The following is a 16,000-nucleotide window of genomic DNA, read 5'->3' as shown; positions in this document are numbered from 1 at the left end:
CTACAATGTCGCTGATATCTGTGTTCATCCCACTAGGAGCTTTCTGCGAGCCACAAGTTCTAGCTTCGTAACTTTGGCAAAAATAACAGAAAAAGAGGTTCAATCCGGTCTCCATGCGATACCTTGTATCTCCGACCTGTCCTCTATGCAGGTAATGGACGAGACCTGATTGTTCACTTAAAGGGATTGTACAGGATTACAAAAAACATGGTGGCTTTCATTCAAAAACAGCGCCACCCCTCTCCTCAGGTTGTGTCTGGTATTGCAGCTCAGTCCCATTCAGTTAAATGTAGCTGAACTGCAATACCAGACATAACCCATGGACCGGTGCGGTGCTCTTTTTGGAATAAAGCCGCCATTTTTATTTTTTCCTAAATCTTTGAGAATCCTTTTAATCGGCACCTGTACACAGTCGTCCTATAACAAGTTCTTCAAATTTTCTAATACACTCTGTTTAAATTTCTCACAATTTTCAAGATCTCGGCTTGCTGTCTGCAAATTGGAACATTCTTGTTTACATCCAGAGTCTGAAAACCTCTCCTAATACTTTTCACAGCTGAAGGTTTGTTACAATTGTATCCAGTCTGCACAGTCATATGAGCTGCCTGCCTTAATACAAATCTGTCTCCTGTTCTGATAGTTGCTGCAGTGTATCGGTGTTAGCACAATGTATCAGTCTGGAGTTCAGACTGATCTATTGCCTACACTGATACATTGCAGCAACTATTAGGCTGTGTTTAGGATTTGCCAATGGAAGATTTACATTTTTTTACAAATTTGCTGTAGAAATCCTAGATTGACGCTTTCTGCTGCGGATCTGCGGAAGGATTAGCCTCTCCGTCATTCCGTGGTCTTTGTGTGGATTCCGCGGGAATAATGAACATGTTCGTTTTTCTCACAGATTTATTTTCCGCTGACAACTGATCAGATTTTTTTCCGCAGCATGTGAATTGGATAAAAAATAACTTTTTCATTTGCATTGGATGCAAAATGTTAGCGGATTACAAGAGGATTTAGGTGTGGAGTACGCGCCTAAATCCTCATCAAATCCTGAGGGTGTGAACATGAAGAGAGAATTGTGCTGCTTATGTGTTTAGCTCACAGGGGATTGTCAAGACTGGATACAATTGTAACAAACACCCAGCTGTGAGATGTATTAGCTGTGTACGGGTTTTCAGAAATGTTTCCATTCACTGACAGCAATCTGAAATCTTGAAAATGATGAGAAAGTGAAACGCAGTCTATTAGAAATTTGCCAAACATCTCATTAAACAGCGATTTAAGCTTCATTGACCTAAAACTGGAAAACCCCTTCCAGGCTGTAGCTACGCACGCACGCACTCCAGTCTCGCGCACCCCACGTACATGCAACTTTAGTTTTTTTTTTGTGGCAGAATTGCATGGTCACATGACTCAGGAGCGAGGTCTGTTCGGAGCTGTAATCTTAGAATGATGTCTTTTGTTTTATTTTTCACACAAGGTCGCGTCCGCTAACGAAATATTGCACAGCGTCCCTTACTGGGGACCCTCGAAACATTGGGGGGACATTTATTAGGCTCCAGCTTCTCCTCAATATCCACTTCATTTCTAGAGCTTTTTCCATGATTACAGTTTCTATAACTCCCAGAGGTAGTTCCTCTTCTCCTATAGGTAAGTTTGGTCCCATTATATCTTCTGTCCAGTATGCACAACCCCTTTTTTTATTATTTGAGGGTCCCTGATTATTGCTGAAGACTTCTCAGAGCACATCTAGTCTTTTTAGAGAATTTTTACTCCAAACTCTGTATTTTACTGATGTAAACCGTGCACAAGACTGACACGTTCGAGGTGGTACCCCATAAAATAGGTGATCGTAAGGGGGAGGGGCGCTGTTGATCCCCCCCCCCCTCCTCCTCCACTGTATAAATTCCCATTTTCTTGCTGTGACGCTGCACCCCATCCATATTAAAGACCATCAAGACACTAGTGATTCTCAGGATGATAGAGGCGGCTCCCAAATCGTGGACCCCTTTATCCGTACGCCCTAATAGGACACATGGGAAGGATCTGTCTCTTCTAGAATTCACCACGCGCTTGTTTTATGCCGTTTAACCCATATGTAATGACGTTTTTCAACTTTGAATATACTTTGTCTTTTAATTCACAGTTTAACAAGATCTCTGCTTGCTTTCAGTGCATGGGAATATTCTTGTTTACCTCCAGGGACTGAAAAACCTATACGGGCATAAAACTGCTAAGTAGTTTGCTACGATTTTATCCAGACAAATAGTCTGAAAACTGATACATTTTATCTAGACTGATATCGTTCATGTGTATAGTTCATAGAGGATTGGATATAATTGTAGCACATCCTTCCGCTGTCTGAAGTATTCGCTCTGAACAGGCTTTCAGCCTCTGGATGTAAACAGGAATGGTCCCATCTACTGACAGCAAGCAGAGATCTATAAATTATAAAGTAGAAAAACTTTTTATTCTACCTAAAACTAAAAAATCTATTTAAAACTCTGAAGCTTATTCAGCCTATGAGACGACCTCAGCCGTGTGCTACGGGCCCCTGTGTACCCCACATCATATACTAGGACTGTGGCCCCTTGACTTTCCTTAAAATAGGAGTGAATGTCTAGTCTTGAGAGGTCGCCCTTCACCTCTATTATAGTGCGCCCATCACTACACCCAACTTCCAATACGTTCTAACTAAGTTACGAGGCTCGCTGCGTTCTGGTCTGTCTGTTGAGCGACTTCAGATGTTACACGTCGTAGGTTCCTGTCTAGATTATGGGCCCTGGATGTTCGTTACAAATTCAGCCTGAATAATACTGTGGTGTATGATAAAATACAGGAGGCAATGAGGAAACCGGCGCCAAGGAAAAAGGCGCTTGACAGCCACTCTGTAGCAGCAGTTCAGTAATGGTACAGGCGTGAGGTCAGTATCAAGAAAGCAGCAGTAAAGTCCACGGATTAATGTATTGTCAAAGCACGTGAAGGCTGCAGAGGGGTTATCTGTAATGAGAAGGTGAAATTGCACCGTGATTTATATATATTCAACCGTATTTTATCTAAGGGCGTCTTACAGATAAAGTGGCTGAATAGAATTGAGTCATTGCCCCTCGATGTGCCAATTGGAAGGAGCAGAAAAAAAGTGAGCATTTGGTTTCCAGCAGTGTACTTCTTAGGGGTTATGGGGAGGTATTTTCCAGCTTAGTGGGTATAGGTGTACCTACATTACACATATTAATTATCCTGTACTGATCCTGAGTTACATTCTGTATTATACTCCAGAGCTGTACTCACTATTCTGCTGGTGGAGTCACTGTGTACATACATTACATTACTTATCCTGTACTGATCCTGAGTTACATCCTGTATTATACTCCAGAGCTGCACTCACTATTCTGCTGGAGGAGTCACTGTGTACATACATTACATTACTTATCCTGTACTGATCCTGAGTTACATTCTATATTATACTCCAGAGCTGTACTCACTATTCTGCGGATCTAATCTTTTTTTCACACACCCCTTAGCTGAGCTGCTATAAGTTCCTACAGATGACTGTACAATATCTGGTGTAAAGATGGCACTTCCCAAAAGGCTAATTCCTAGAACAAACTTTGTGCAGACACTGAACAATCAGAAAATTCTGGGAGATTTAAACTCGGAGTACTGCTCTGGAGTATAATACAGGATGTAATTCCGGATCAGTACAGGATAAGTAATGTAATGTATGTACACAGTGACTCCACCAGCAGAATAGTGAGTGCAGCTCTGGAGTATAATACAGTATGCAACTCAGGATCAGTACAAGATAAGTAATGTATTTACACAGTGACTCCATCAGTAGAATAGTGAGTGCAGCTCTGGAGTATAATACAGGATAAGTAATGTATGTACACTGACTCCACCAGCTTAATAGTGAGTGCAGCTCTGGAGTATAATACATGATGTAACTCAGGATCAGTATAGGATAAGTAATGTATGTACACAGTGACTCCACCAGCAGAATAGTGAGTGCAGCTCTGGAGTATAATACAGGATGTAACACAGGATAAGTAATGTATGTACACAGTGACTCCACCAGCAGAATAGTGAGTGCAGCTCTGGAGTATAATACAGGATAGAACTCAGGATCAGTACAGGATAAGTAATGTATGTACACAGTGACTCCACCAGCAGAATAGTGAGTGCAGCTCTGGAGTATAATACAGGATAGAACTCAGGATCAGTGCAGGATAAGTAATGTAATGTATGTACACAGTGACTCCGCCAGCAGAATAGTGAGTGCAGCTCTGGAGTATAATACAGGATGTAACTCAGGATCAGTACAGGATAAGTAATGTAATGTATGTACACAGTGACTCCACCAGCAGAATAGTGAGTGCAGCTCTGGAGTATAATACAGGCTGTAACTCAGGATCAGTACAGGATAAGTAATGTAATGTATGTACACAGTGACTCCACCAGCAGAATAGTGAGTGCAGCTCTGTAGTATAATACAGGATAGAACTCAGGATCAGTACAGGATAAGTAATGTAATGTATGTACACAGTGACTCCACCAGCAAAATAGTGAGTGCAGCTCTGGAGTATAATACAGGATGTAACTCAGGATCAGTGCAGGATAAGTAATATAATGTATGTACACAGTGACTCCACCAGCAGAATAGTGAGTGCAGCTCTGGAGTATAATACAGGATGTAACTCAGGATCAGTGCAGGATAAGTAATATAATGTATGTACACAGTGGCAGTTACACTTGAGAAAAAAATTTGATTTGGAACCACGGACCTAGAGGCTGGGTTCACACGAGCACGTGAACGTCCGTAATGGACGGACATATTTCAGCCGGAAGTCCCGGACCGAACTCAGTGCAGGGAGCCGGGCTCCTAGCATCATAGTTATGTACGATGCTAGGAGTCCCTGCCTCTCTGCAGGACAACTGTCCCGTACTGTAATCATGTTTTCAGTACAGGACAGTAGTTCCGCGGAGAGGCAGGGACTCCTAGTGTCGTACATAACTATGATGCTAGGAGCCCGGCTCCCTGCACTGTGTTCGGTCCGGGACTTCTGGCTGAAATATGTCCGTCCATTACGGACGTTCATGTGCTCGTGTGAACCCAGCCAAAGGGCGAAATCACATGTGGCATATATGCCTTGCTATTTTCGCGACGTAAAAATACGCAGCATAAATCTGTACACTGTCCAATGGAAACAATATTCTGCAACCGATTTATAAAAATAAAAAAATCTTGCGTTTCGGAACATTTTACTATAGGTTTACATTGGAAATACAACGCAGATACACCACGTGTGACTGTATCCTAATACTAAACCGGCCGGTACATTGTATTAGTGATCACTAATAAAAGTTCGTCCTGTGCTCTTTGCCTTGTAACTCTTATTTAACCCACCAGCTCAAAAACCAGGGGAAATTTTAAGGAGATGTTTTAATTTGGTGGATTCACATGTGGTACATTTTGTTACAGAAATTTCTACAACTAAAAATCAGTTCCCTAACACCAAGGCCAGATTCACACAAACTAATGCAAACTCTGCTGCAAAAAACGTCCATTTTTCACGTCTGAGTTGCACCCGTGTGGGACCCGTTTTCATGGACCCCTCATAGACTTGAGTCTATTGAGGGATCCGTGAGAAGGGTTGGAAATAGGACATGTTCTATTCTTCCACGGGCCCTTCACATCGTCCATTAGAACAACGGTCGTATGAACGGCCCCATTAAATTACATGCGTCCGTGTTGCGGACGTTCTTTTAACGGCCGTCACACTGGCGAGATACACGCTTGTCTGAATTCGGGCTAACCTGGTTGCAATAGCTTCAACATAAGGGCCACTGAATCCCCAACGGGCAGGACTGGAAAGGATGTGTATGCAAAATCGCTCACCTGCCTGAGCGGGTCACCTGGCAGACACTACAACGCCTTTCTTGTCAATCATGGCGCCTGTCAGATGATCATTCTCGGTCAGTCGGCCGTGTTACATATAACTCATACCTCTTTTCAGCTACCCATTGGGACTTTGGATGGTTGTTCGGTGGCGGCTATTGATGTCCTAATTAAAAGACGTTCACCCTGGAGACGGATCCTTATTAACCTAAATCGGTGGCTCTGGTTACCGGATATCCCTGGTTATATGCTGCACTGATCACTTCTAATTTTGCACTTTAATCTGTTAATTTACTAATTTTCATACGTTGTTTGCATGAGATGAGCTGACATTAGACATTCACGTATTGACCACCAGGATGGATGTGGTTTCTGGGTAACAATAAAAGCTTTTTCACATTTTTTGTTTTTTACAAAATCTTTGCTTCCATGTGACACAATAAATGTAGAAATTGTTCTCATAGAAGCGCCCTGGTTCTTGTGTATTATTTCACTGAAAATGTATTCTAGCTGAGACCGTGAGTAACAATGGAAAGGGACAAGAATTTTGTAATACTTCCCCCGAAGGACAAAAATACTGTAATACTGCCCCGTATGTACAAGAATATAACTACTATAATACTGCCCCCTATATACAAGAATATAACTACTATAATACTGCCCCCTATATACAAGAATATAACTACTATAATACCGCCCCCTATATACAAGAATATAACTACTATAATACTGCTCCTCTATACAAGAATATAACTACTATAATACTGCCCCCTATATACAAGAATATAACTACTATAATACTGTCCCTATATACAAGAATATAACTACTATAATACTGTCCCCTATATACAAGAATATAACTACTATAATACTGCCCCTATATACAAGAATATAACTACTATAATACTGCCTCCTATATACAAGAATATAACTACTATAATACTGCGCCTATATACAAGAATATAACTACTATAATACTGCCCCCTATATACAAGAATATAACTATTATAATACTGCCCTTATATACAAGAATATAACTATTATAATACTGCCCCCTATATACAATATAACTACTATAATACTGCCCCCTATATACAAGAATATAACTACTATAATACTGCCCCCTATATACAAGACTATAACTACTATAATACTGCTCCTATATACAAGAATATAACTACTATAATACTGTCCCCTATATACAAGAATATAACTACTATAATACTGCCCCTATATACAAGCATATAACTACTATAATACTGCCCCTATATACAAGAATATAACTACTATAATACTGCCCCTATATACAAGCATATAACTACTATAATACTGCCCCTATATACAAGCATATAACTACTATAATACTGCCCCTATATACAAGAATATAACTACTATAATACTGCCCCTATATACAAGAATATAACTACTATAATACTGCCCCCTATATACAAGAATATAACTACTATAATACTGCCCCCTATATACAAGAATATAACTACTATAATACTGCCCCCTATATACAAGAATATAATTACTATACTACTGCCCTATATACAAGAATATAACTACTATAATACTGCCACCTATATACAAGAATATAACTACTATAATACTGCCCCCTATATACAAGAATATAACTACTATAATACTGCCTCCTATATACAAGAATATAACTACTATAATACTGCCCCTATATACAAGAATATAACTACTATACTACTGCCCCCTATATACAAGAATATAACTACTATAATACTGCCCCCTATATACAAGAATATAACTACTATAATACTGCTTCTATATACAAGAATATAACTACTATAATACTGCCCCCTATATACAAGAATATAACTACTATAATACTGCCCCTATATACAAGACTATAACTACTATAATACTGCCCCTATGTATAAGAATATAACTACTATAATACTGTCCCCTATATACAAGAATATAACTACTATAATACTGCTCCTATATACAAGAATATAACTACTATAATACTGCCCCTATGTATAAGAATATAACTACTATAATACTGCTCTATATACAAGAATATAACTACTATAATACTGCCCCCTATATACAAGAATATAACTACTATAATACTGCCCCGTATGTACAAGAATATAACTACTATAATACTGCCCCTATATACAAGAATATAACTACTATAATACTGCCCCGTATGTACAAGAATATAACTACTATAATACAGCCCCTATATACAAGAATATAACTACTATAATACTGCCCCTATGTACAAGAATATAACTACTATAATACTGCCCCCTATATACAAGAATATAACTACTATAATACTGCCCCCTATATACAAGAATATAACTACTATAATACTGCTCCTATATACAAGAATATAACTACTATAATACTGCCCCCTATATACAAGAATATAACTACTATAATACTGCCCCGTATGTACAAGAATATAACTACTATAATACTGCCCCTATATACAAGAATATAACTACTATAATACTGCCCCGTATGTACAAGAATATAACTACTATAATACTCCCCCTATATACAAGAATATAACTACTATAATACTGCCCCTATATACAAGAATATAACTACTATAATACTGCTCCCTATATATAAGAATATAACTACTATAATACTGCTCTATATACAAGAATATAACTATTATAATACTGCCCCTATATACAAGAATATAACTACTATAATACTGCCCCCTATACACAAGAATATGACTACTATAATACTGCCCCTATATACAAGAATATAACACTATAATACTGCCCCCTATATACAAGAATATGACTACTATAATACTGCTCCCTATATATAAGAATATAACTACTATAATACTGCCTCCTATACACAAGAATATAACTCCTATAATACTGCCCCCTATATACAAGACTATAACTCCTATAATACTGCCCCTATATACAAGACTATAACTACTATAATACTGCCCCTATGTATAAGAATATAACTACTATAATACTGTCCCCTATATACAAGAATATAACTACTATAATACTGCCCCCTATATACAAGAATATAACTACTATAATACTGTCCCCTATATACAAGAATATAACTACTATAATACTGCCCCCTATATACAAGAATATAACTACTATAATACTGTCCCCTATATACAAGAATATAACTACTATAATACTGCCCCCTATATACAAGAATATAACTACTATAATACTGTCCCCTATATACAAGAATATAACTACTATAATACTGCTCCCTATATACAAGCATATAACTACTATAATACTGCCCCCTATATACAAGAATATAACTACTATAATACTGCTCCTATATACAAGAATATAACTACTATAATACTGTCCCCTATATACAAGAATATAACTACTATAATACTGCTCCCTATATACAAGAATATAACTACTATAATACTGCCCCCTTTTTTTTGTTTTTTTTTCAAACGAGTGGGCAAAGGAAAAAAGATGCATTAGGCACAGTTCACAAGGTTGTTTTTTTACGCCTCCCATTGATATACAGTCCACGTGAATAATGACACTATATATATATATATATATATATATATATATATATATATATTTACACACACATACATAGGGTCACTTAGAAACGTCCTTATTTTTTAAAGAAAAGCACAGTTTTTTTCAATGAAGATAACATTAAATTAATCAGAAATACACTCTATACATTGTTAATGTGGTAAATGACTATTCTAGCTGCAAACGTCTGGTTTTTAATGCAATATCTACATAGGTGTATAGAGGCCCATTTCCAGCAGCCATCACTCCAGTGTTCTAATGGTACATTGTGTTTGCTAAGGGTATGTTCACACGGCGGGGGTCCGTAACGGCTGAAATTACGGGGATGTTTCAGCCTGAAAACATCCCCGTAATTTCAGCCGTAACGGCATGTGCAGGCGCTTGAACGCCGCGTCAATTACGGCCGTAATTAGCGCTGCTATTCATTGGAGTCAATGAATAGCGGCTCCAATTACGGCCAAAGAAGTGACAGGTCACTTCTTCTACGCGGGCGTCTATTTACGCGCCGTCATTTGACAGCGGCGCGTAAATATACGCCTCGTGTGAACAGACAAACGTCTGCCCATTGCTTTCAATGGGCAGATGTTTGTCAGCGCTATTGAGGCGCTATTTTCGGGCGTAATTCGGGGCAAAAACGCCCGATTTACGTCCGTAAATAGGCCGTGTGAACATACCCTAACTGTGATAGAAGGCTAATGGATGATTAGAAAACACTTGAAAACCCTTGTGCAATTATGTTAGCACCGCTGTAAACAGTTTTGCTGTTTAGAGGAGCTATAAAACTGACCTTCCTTTGAGCTAATTGAGAATCTGGAGCATTACATTTGTGGGTTCGATTAAACTCTCACAATGGCTATAAAAAGAGAGCTTTCATTTGAAACTCGACAGTCTATTCTTGTTCTTAGAAATTAAGGCTATTCCATGCGAGAAATTGCCAAGAAACTGAAGATTTCCTACAACGGTGTGTACTACTCCCTTCAGAGGACAGCACAAACAGGCTCTAACCAGAGTAGAAAGAGAAGTGGGAGGCCTCGCTGCACAACTGAGCAACAAGACAAGTACATTAGAGTCTCTAGTTTGAGAAATAGGCGCCTCACAGGTCCTCAACTGGCAGCTTCATTAAATAGTACCCGCAAAACTCCAGTGTCAACGTCTACAGTGAAGAGGCGACTCCGGGATGCTGGCCTTCAGGGCAGAGTGGCAAAGAAAAAGCCATATCTGAGACTGGCTAATAAAAGGAAAAGATTAATATGCGCAAAAGCTCAGACATTGGACAGAGGAAGATTGGAAAAAAGTGTTATGGACAGACGAATGGAAGTTTGAGGTGTTTGGATCACACAGAAGAACATTTGTGAGACGCAGAACAACTGAAAAGATGCTGGAAGAGTGCCTGACGCCATCTGTCAAGCATGGTGGAGGTCATGTGATGGTCTGGGGTTGCTTTGGTGCTGGTAAAGTGGGAGATTTGTACAAGGTAAAAGGGATTTTGAATAAGGAAGGCTATCACTCCATTTTGCAACGCCATGCCATACCCTGTGGACAGCGCTTGATTGGAGCCAATTTCATCCTACAACAGGACAATGACCCAAAGCACACCTCCAAATGATGCAAGAACTATTTAGGGAAGAAGCCGGCAGCTGGTATTCTATGTGTAATGGAGTGGCCAGCGCAGTCACCAGATCTCAACCCCATAGAGCTGTTGTGGGAGCAGCTTGACCGTATGGTACGCAAGAAGTGCCCATCAAGCCAATCCAACTTGTGGGAGGGGCTTCTGGAAGCATGGGGGGAAATTTCTCCCGATTACCTCAGCAAATTAAGGGGGGATTCACACGAGCGTGTATTCGGTCCGTGCGGGCCGCGTGGTTTTCACGCGGCACGCATGGACCAATACAAGTCTATGGGGCAGTACAGACAGTCCGTGCTTTTTGCGCAGCGTTTGTCTGCTGCGCAAAAAGCGCGACAGTATCAATAACTCTGCGTATTTCACGCATCACGCACCCATTGAAGTCAATGGGTGCGTGAAAATCACGCGCACCACACGGAAGCACTTCCGTGGGACGAGCGTGATTCGCGCAACAGCAGTGAAAAGGATGAATGAAAACAGAAAAGCACCACGTGCTTTTCTGTTTCCGAACATCCAAACGGAGTGTCTTTGCAATGAGCGAAGCCGGACAAGCGTACCGAACTTCACCGGGTTCGGCCAAACTCGTTTTGGCCGAACCCGGCAAAAAAATTATCGGTACGCGACATCAGGAGATAGTCACTGTCCATGGTGCTGAAAGAGTTAAACTGTTTCAGCACCATGGACCGTGACTTCCGATCCCAATATACATGAACCTGTAGAAAAAAAAACGAAGTTCTGACTTACCGCTAACTCCCGGCTTCTTCCTCCAGTCTGACCTCCCGGGATGACAATTAAGTCCAAGTGACAGCTCCAGCCAATCACAGGCCAAGCACAGGCTGCAGCGGTCACATGGACTGGCGCGTCATCCAGGGAGGTGGGGCCCGATGTCAAGAGAGGCGCGTCACCAAGGACGCGTCACCAAAGCAACGGCCGGGAAGTTCTCGGTAAGTAGGAACTTTTTCTTTTTTTTCTACAGGTTTTGCGATATTGTGTTCGGCATTCACTGTCGAGGGTGCTGAAAGAGTTACTGCCGATCAGTTAGCTCTTTCAGCACCTTGGACAGTGACGGGCGTCGACTAGCCTCATCTCTATGATGGCGGCTGCGCGAAAATCACGCAGACGCGCATCATACACGGATGACACACGCAGCTGTCAAATGGTTTTTGCGCGTGCAAAACGCTGCGTTGTTTGCGCGCGCAAAAACACAACGCTCGTGTGAATCTGCCCTAACAGCTAGAATGCCAAAGGTCTGCAATACTGGAATTGCTGCAAATGGAGCATTCCAAGACCAAAGCAAAGTCTGAAGGAGAAAATCATTATTTCTAACCTTGTCAATGTCTTGTCTATATTTTCTAGTCATTTTGCAACTCATTTGATAAATATAAGTGCGAGTTTTCATGGAAAACACCTGGGAGACATACCGCACTTGTGTCACTCACACCTAGAACACAAGCTGCACACGCGCCACTCAAACCTGGAACATAGACCTACAATGGGTTTCAGCGGGTAGGGGTGTATTGTCCGTCATCCGACATTGATGGAACCTGCGACAGCGGCTCCATCGCTGATGAGAACACAACTTAAATGGAACCCATTAAACGTGCAATACCTGGTGGTAGTGGGTGAAAAATCATTATCATGTAACCTATAATTATCTTCTAAGTCGCTCTGTACCTTTAGAATTCCGTTTTTTAGTGTTCCTGCACCGACCGTATGACCGTAGGAGGCAGCGCTAGATGGGGGAATACAGACTCCTGGGTAAAAGTATGAGATTTTTTCTGAGTTGCGTTTTTGCTGCGAAACCGCTGCTAACCCGCCGCAAAAAAAATAAATGCAACAGCTGCTATTTGTTGAATTCAATGGGAAAAACCCGCAACAAATAAGCAGCGTTTACGCAAATGCAATTGACCTGCTGCGGAATACAATTCTGCACCGCAGGTAAATTTCTGAGCGTTTTTTCCGCTCGGTATTTACACAGAGTGTAAATCCACTTATCTCATCCCCTTTGCTGCTACTGTATTTGCTGTGGATTTTCCGCAACGAGTTCAGTGTCTGAAAAAACGCAGTATTTACGCAACGAACGTGTGAACAGAGAGAGCAGCGCGGCTGAGGGGCGGCTGTATACCAGGTCCAGTGGCTGCTCATTGGCTCAGCGGAGCCTTCTCTATTTCGACCCCATGCACATGGCCTTAAAAAAACACCTCCGCAACTACGGACCCGCCCGGTTCTATCATCCGCGGACCCCTTTCTGTATCGCTACGGAAGGGTGTCCGTGCCGTAGAACCGTGCCGGGAAATGTAGAGCATGTCCTACTTTTCGGATTTCGCGGGCCGTGCTCCCATACTTTGCATCCGGCAGCCAGCGGGTGTCGGCGGCCGGCCGTGCCCGGAATTACCCGTGATTACGGGCATGGCCGTGTGCATGAGGCCTTATGTCGTGGGGTCTGTGAAATCTGCAGGTGCGGTGCCTCACGGACCCAACTGTGAAATAACTAATGTTGCGCTGCTGGGCGGCTCTATCCTCCTGAATTACCCTTATACTGCTCCCGCATGATATTTGCTGTATGACTATATATATATATATTGCGGTACATTTTTTATTTATTTTTTCTGACGAGTTCAAATTGAAAAATATATATTTTAACGCTTGTCTGATCAGCGGCATCTTTAGCTGTATAGCCAGATATAATGATTTATTTTGTTCCTGTGTTACTTTTATTATTGTTATATATATATTTTGTGGTAAAACGTCTTTATGATTTCACTTTCCACTTTTATAAATGGTAAGTATAGACGGGGCGGGGGGGAATGTCTGGTAATGGCTGATATTGTGTACTGATGACTGAGCACGCACATCACACGCAGGCCGGCCGTGATTTCCATGTGGCAGGGTCTGTAGCCTACTGCTTCCGCCGACTTCATCCCTTATAAACACGGTATTAACGGGGAGTACCAACATGGCCGCCAACCCACTAGAGCCGCGTCCTTTGTCTCAGGAAACGCCTCCTGCTGCTGAGTGTACTAAGATGGTCGCCAGCCAGCACTGTGTAATGGATCCCGCCCCTATCACATGACCTCATTGTTGTTCGATTGGTTACTGTGCGGCTGGAGCCGGAAGTGACGCAGCGCGCTTTTTTCCTAAATTGCGTGGTTGCTAGGAGAGGCGAGGCCGCCAAGCCCGGGAGCGGCGGGTGGCGCGGACATTGTATGCGAGTCTGGACGGCGCGGAGACCCCTGTCCTGTGAAGTGGGTGAGTGATCGAAGAGAGGTGACACGAAAGAGAGAGCGGCTATTTTGTTGTTTTTGTATTTTGTTTTGGCGCGGGGTCGCTGGTTAGTAATGGTGGACAGCGGTGGTCCTCCTCCTCCGCCTCCTCATGTAGTCCGGGCTGCCCCCCGTTACTGTAGAAAGCTGTTGTGATCCCTTCACCATGTCTGCCAGGAATGCTGCTGGGACTTGTAGTTCTACTGCCAGTGTTGTGTTTTATTGATGATCTTTTGTCAAGGGGGATAATTTTGTCTATTGTTTTATACAGTTTTTAAATGCTGGGGGTTGTAGTACTTGTGGTGAGGGAGTTTTTTTGGTATAGGAATGATGATGGGATCTGTAAAAGTAACCTACAACACGTGATCTGGGAACTACTACTCCCAGCATGTTGTCAAATAAAACTGCTGCAGTCCATGTTTAGTCCCCGGGTGAGTACAGAGCTGGGATTATTATAACAGATGTGGCCGCGCTATTAGGGGGAACTCTCACCTTAGTTGTTGTTGCCGCTCTCCCCGTAACGTTTGCTGTTCTTATTGCGCCAAAAAATCTGCAGTAATTTTCTTCCAGGTTCTAGACAACGCCGTCACGCGCCCTCAAGCGAATATGGGGGTGATAGAGAGAGGGGTCACCTGTTCGGCCCCTTCCTTGGCGCTAACTGCTGAAGTTCTAGTCGCCGCTGGACAAGAGTTCTGGACAATCCTTTTAAAGTTCTCCAAGTCCAGCTGTTGCAAAACTACAACTCCCAGCGTGCCTTGTTGCGTGCTGGGAGTTGTAGTTTTGCAATAGCCGTAGGTTGGGATATCCTGCTCTTCACCTGTGCTCCTTCTCTTAGATGAATGATCAGGTTATTGGTTCTTTTTTAGATCTTGTGTCCCGTACTTTGTGATACTGAGTTTCCGATCACTGCGCTGGCGGCTGCTTTTATTTTACTTGCTGCTTTGTATAAGAGCATCACTGGGCAGAATTGTATTCAGGGCTCTTGGAAAGCTGGGTGGATCCCGTAATGGCAGCCAGATCCATCGTCGTCCGAGTTTCCGAAGACCATTCCGAGGTTTACATGGATATTGTGGGAAACCATCAGTATGGCCATGTTCTCACCGCACAGACTGTTCACACGCTTAACAAAAAACTGCTGTAAAATACGGAGCTTTTCAAGGGGAAACGGCCTCTGATTTTCAGACGTTTTTTTGATGCCGTTTTTTTTGCGTCTGGTTTTGGAGCTGTTTTTCTATTGACCCAATCAAAAACGGCTCCAAAAACTGCTGAAGTGACCTGCACTACTTCTTCTTTTACGTGGTGTCTTTTTACGCGGTCGTTTTTAAAACTGCTGCGTAAAAAAACATCCTGTGGGAACGGCAATGCCGGTTTTCCCATTGAAGTCAATGGGTAGATGTTTGGAGGCGTTCAGCCCACGTATTTTTGGCGTTTTTTCGTGGAGTTTACGGCTTGAAAAAGTCTGAAAATAGGCCGTGTGACCGTATCCTAATGGTAACCGTCCTCAGTATATCACCGCCATAGCCTATAATTGCTCCGACATATGCTAATAAAGTTCTGGTGGTCGGCATAAGTTAATTTTATTTTTTCGTGTTCATTTATTTATTTATTTTTTTTTACTTTATTGAGCGTCCCGCTTTGTATACATTTTGTATTGTTTTTTTAC

At 41.8% G+C, this 16,000-nt stretch overlaps 1 protein-coding gene across 1 annotated transcript in view; it reads left to right on the top strand.

The window, feature by feature from the left end:
* Positions 1-14,199: 14,199 nt before the first annotated feature.
* Positions 14,200-16,000, top strand: part of TTLL4 (tubulin tyrosine ligase like 4) — a 29,530-nt gene continuing 27,729 nt past the window's right edge. Inside the window, exon 1 of the mRNA XM_075829124.1 lies at positions 14,200-14,323. The gene's annotated coding sequence lies outside the window, so the exon portion shown is untranslated. The remainder of the gene's footprint in view (positions 14,324-16,000) is intronic.

This window comes from Rhinoderma darwinii, chromosome 6 (genome assembly GCF_050947455.1).
Source record: "Rhinoderma darwinii isolate aRhiDar2 chromosome 6, aRhiDar2.hap1, whole genome shotgun sequence".
NCBI lineage: Eukaryota > Metazoa > Chordata > Amphibia > Anura > Rhinodermatidae > Rhinoderma > Rhinoderma darwinii.
Note: the sequence above shows the minus strand (reverse complement) of the source record. Positions and strands in the feature narration are given on the sequence as shown.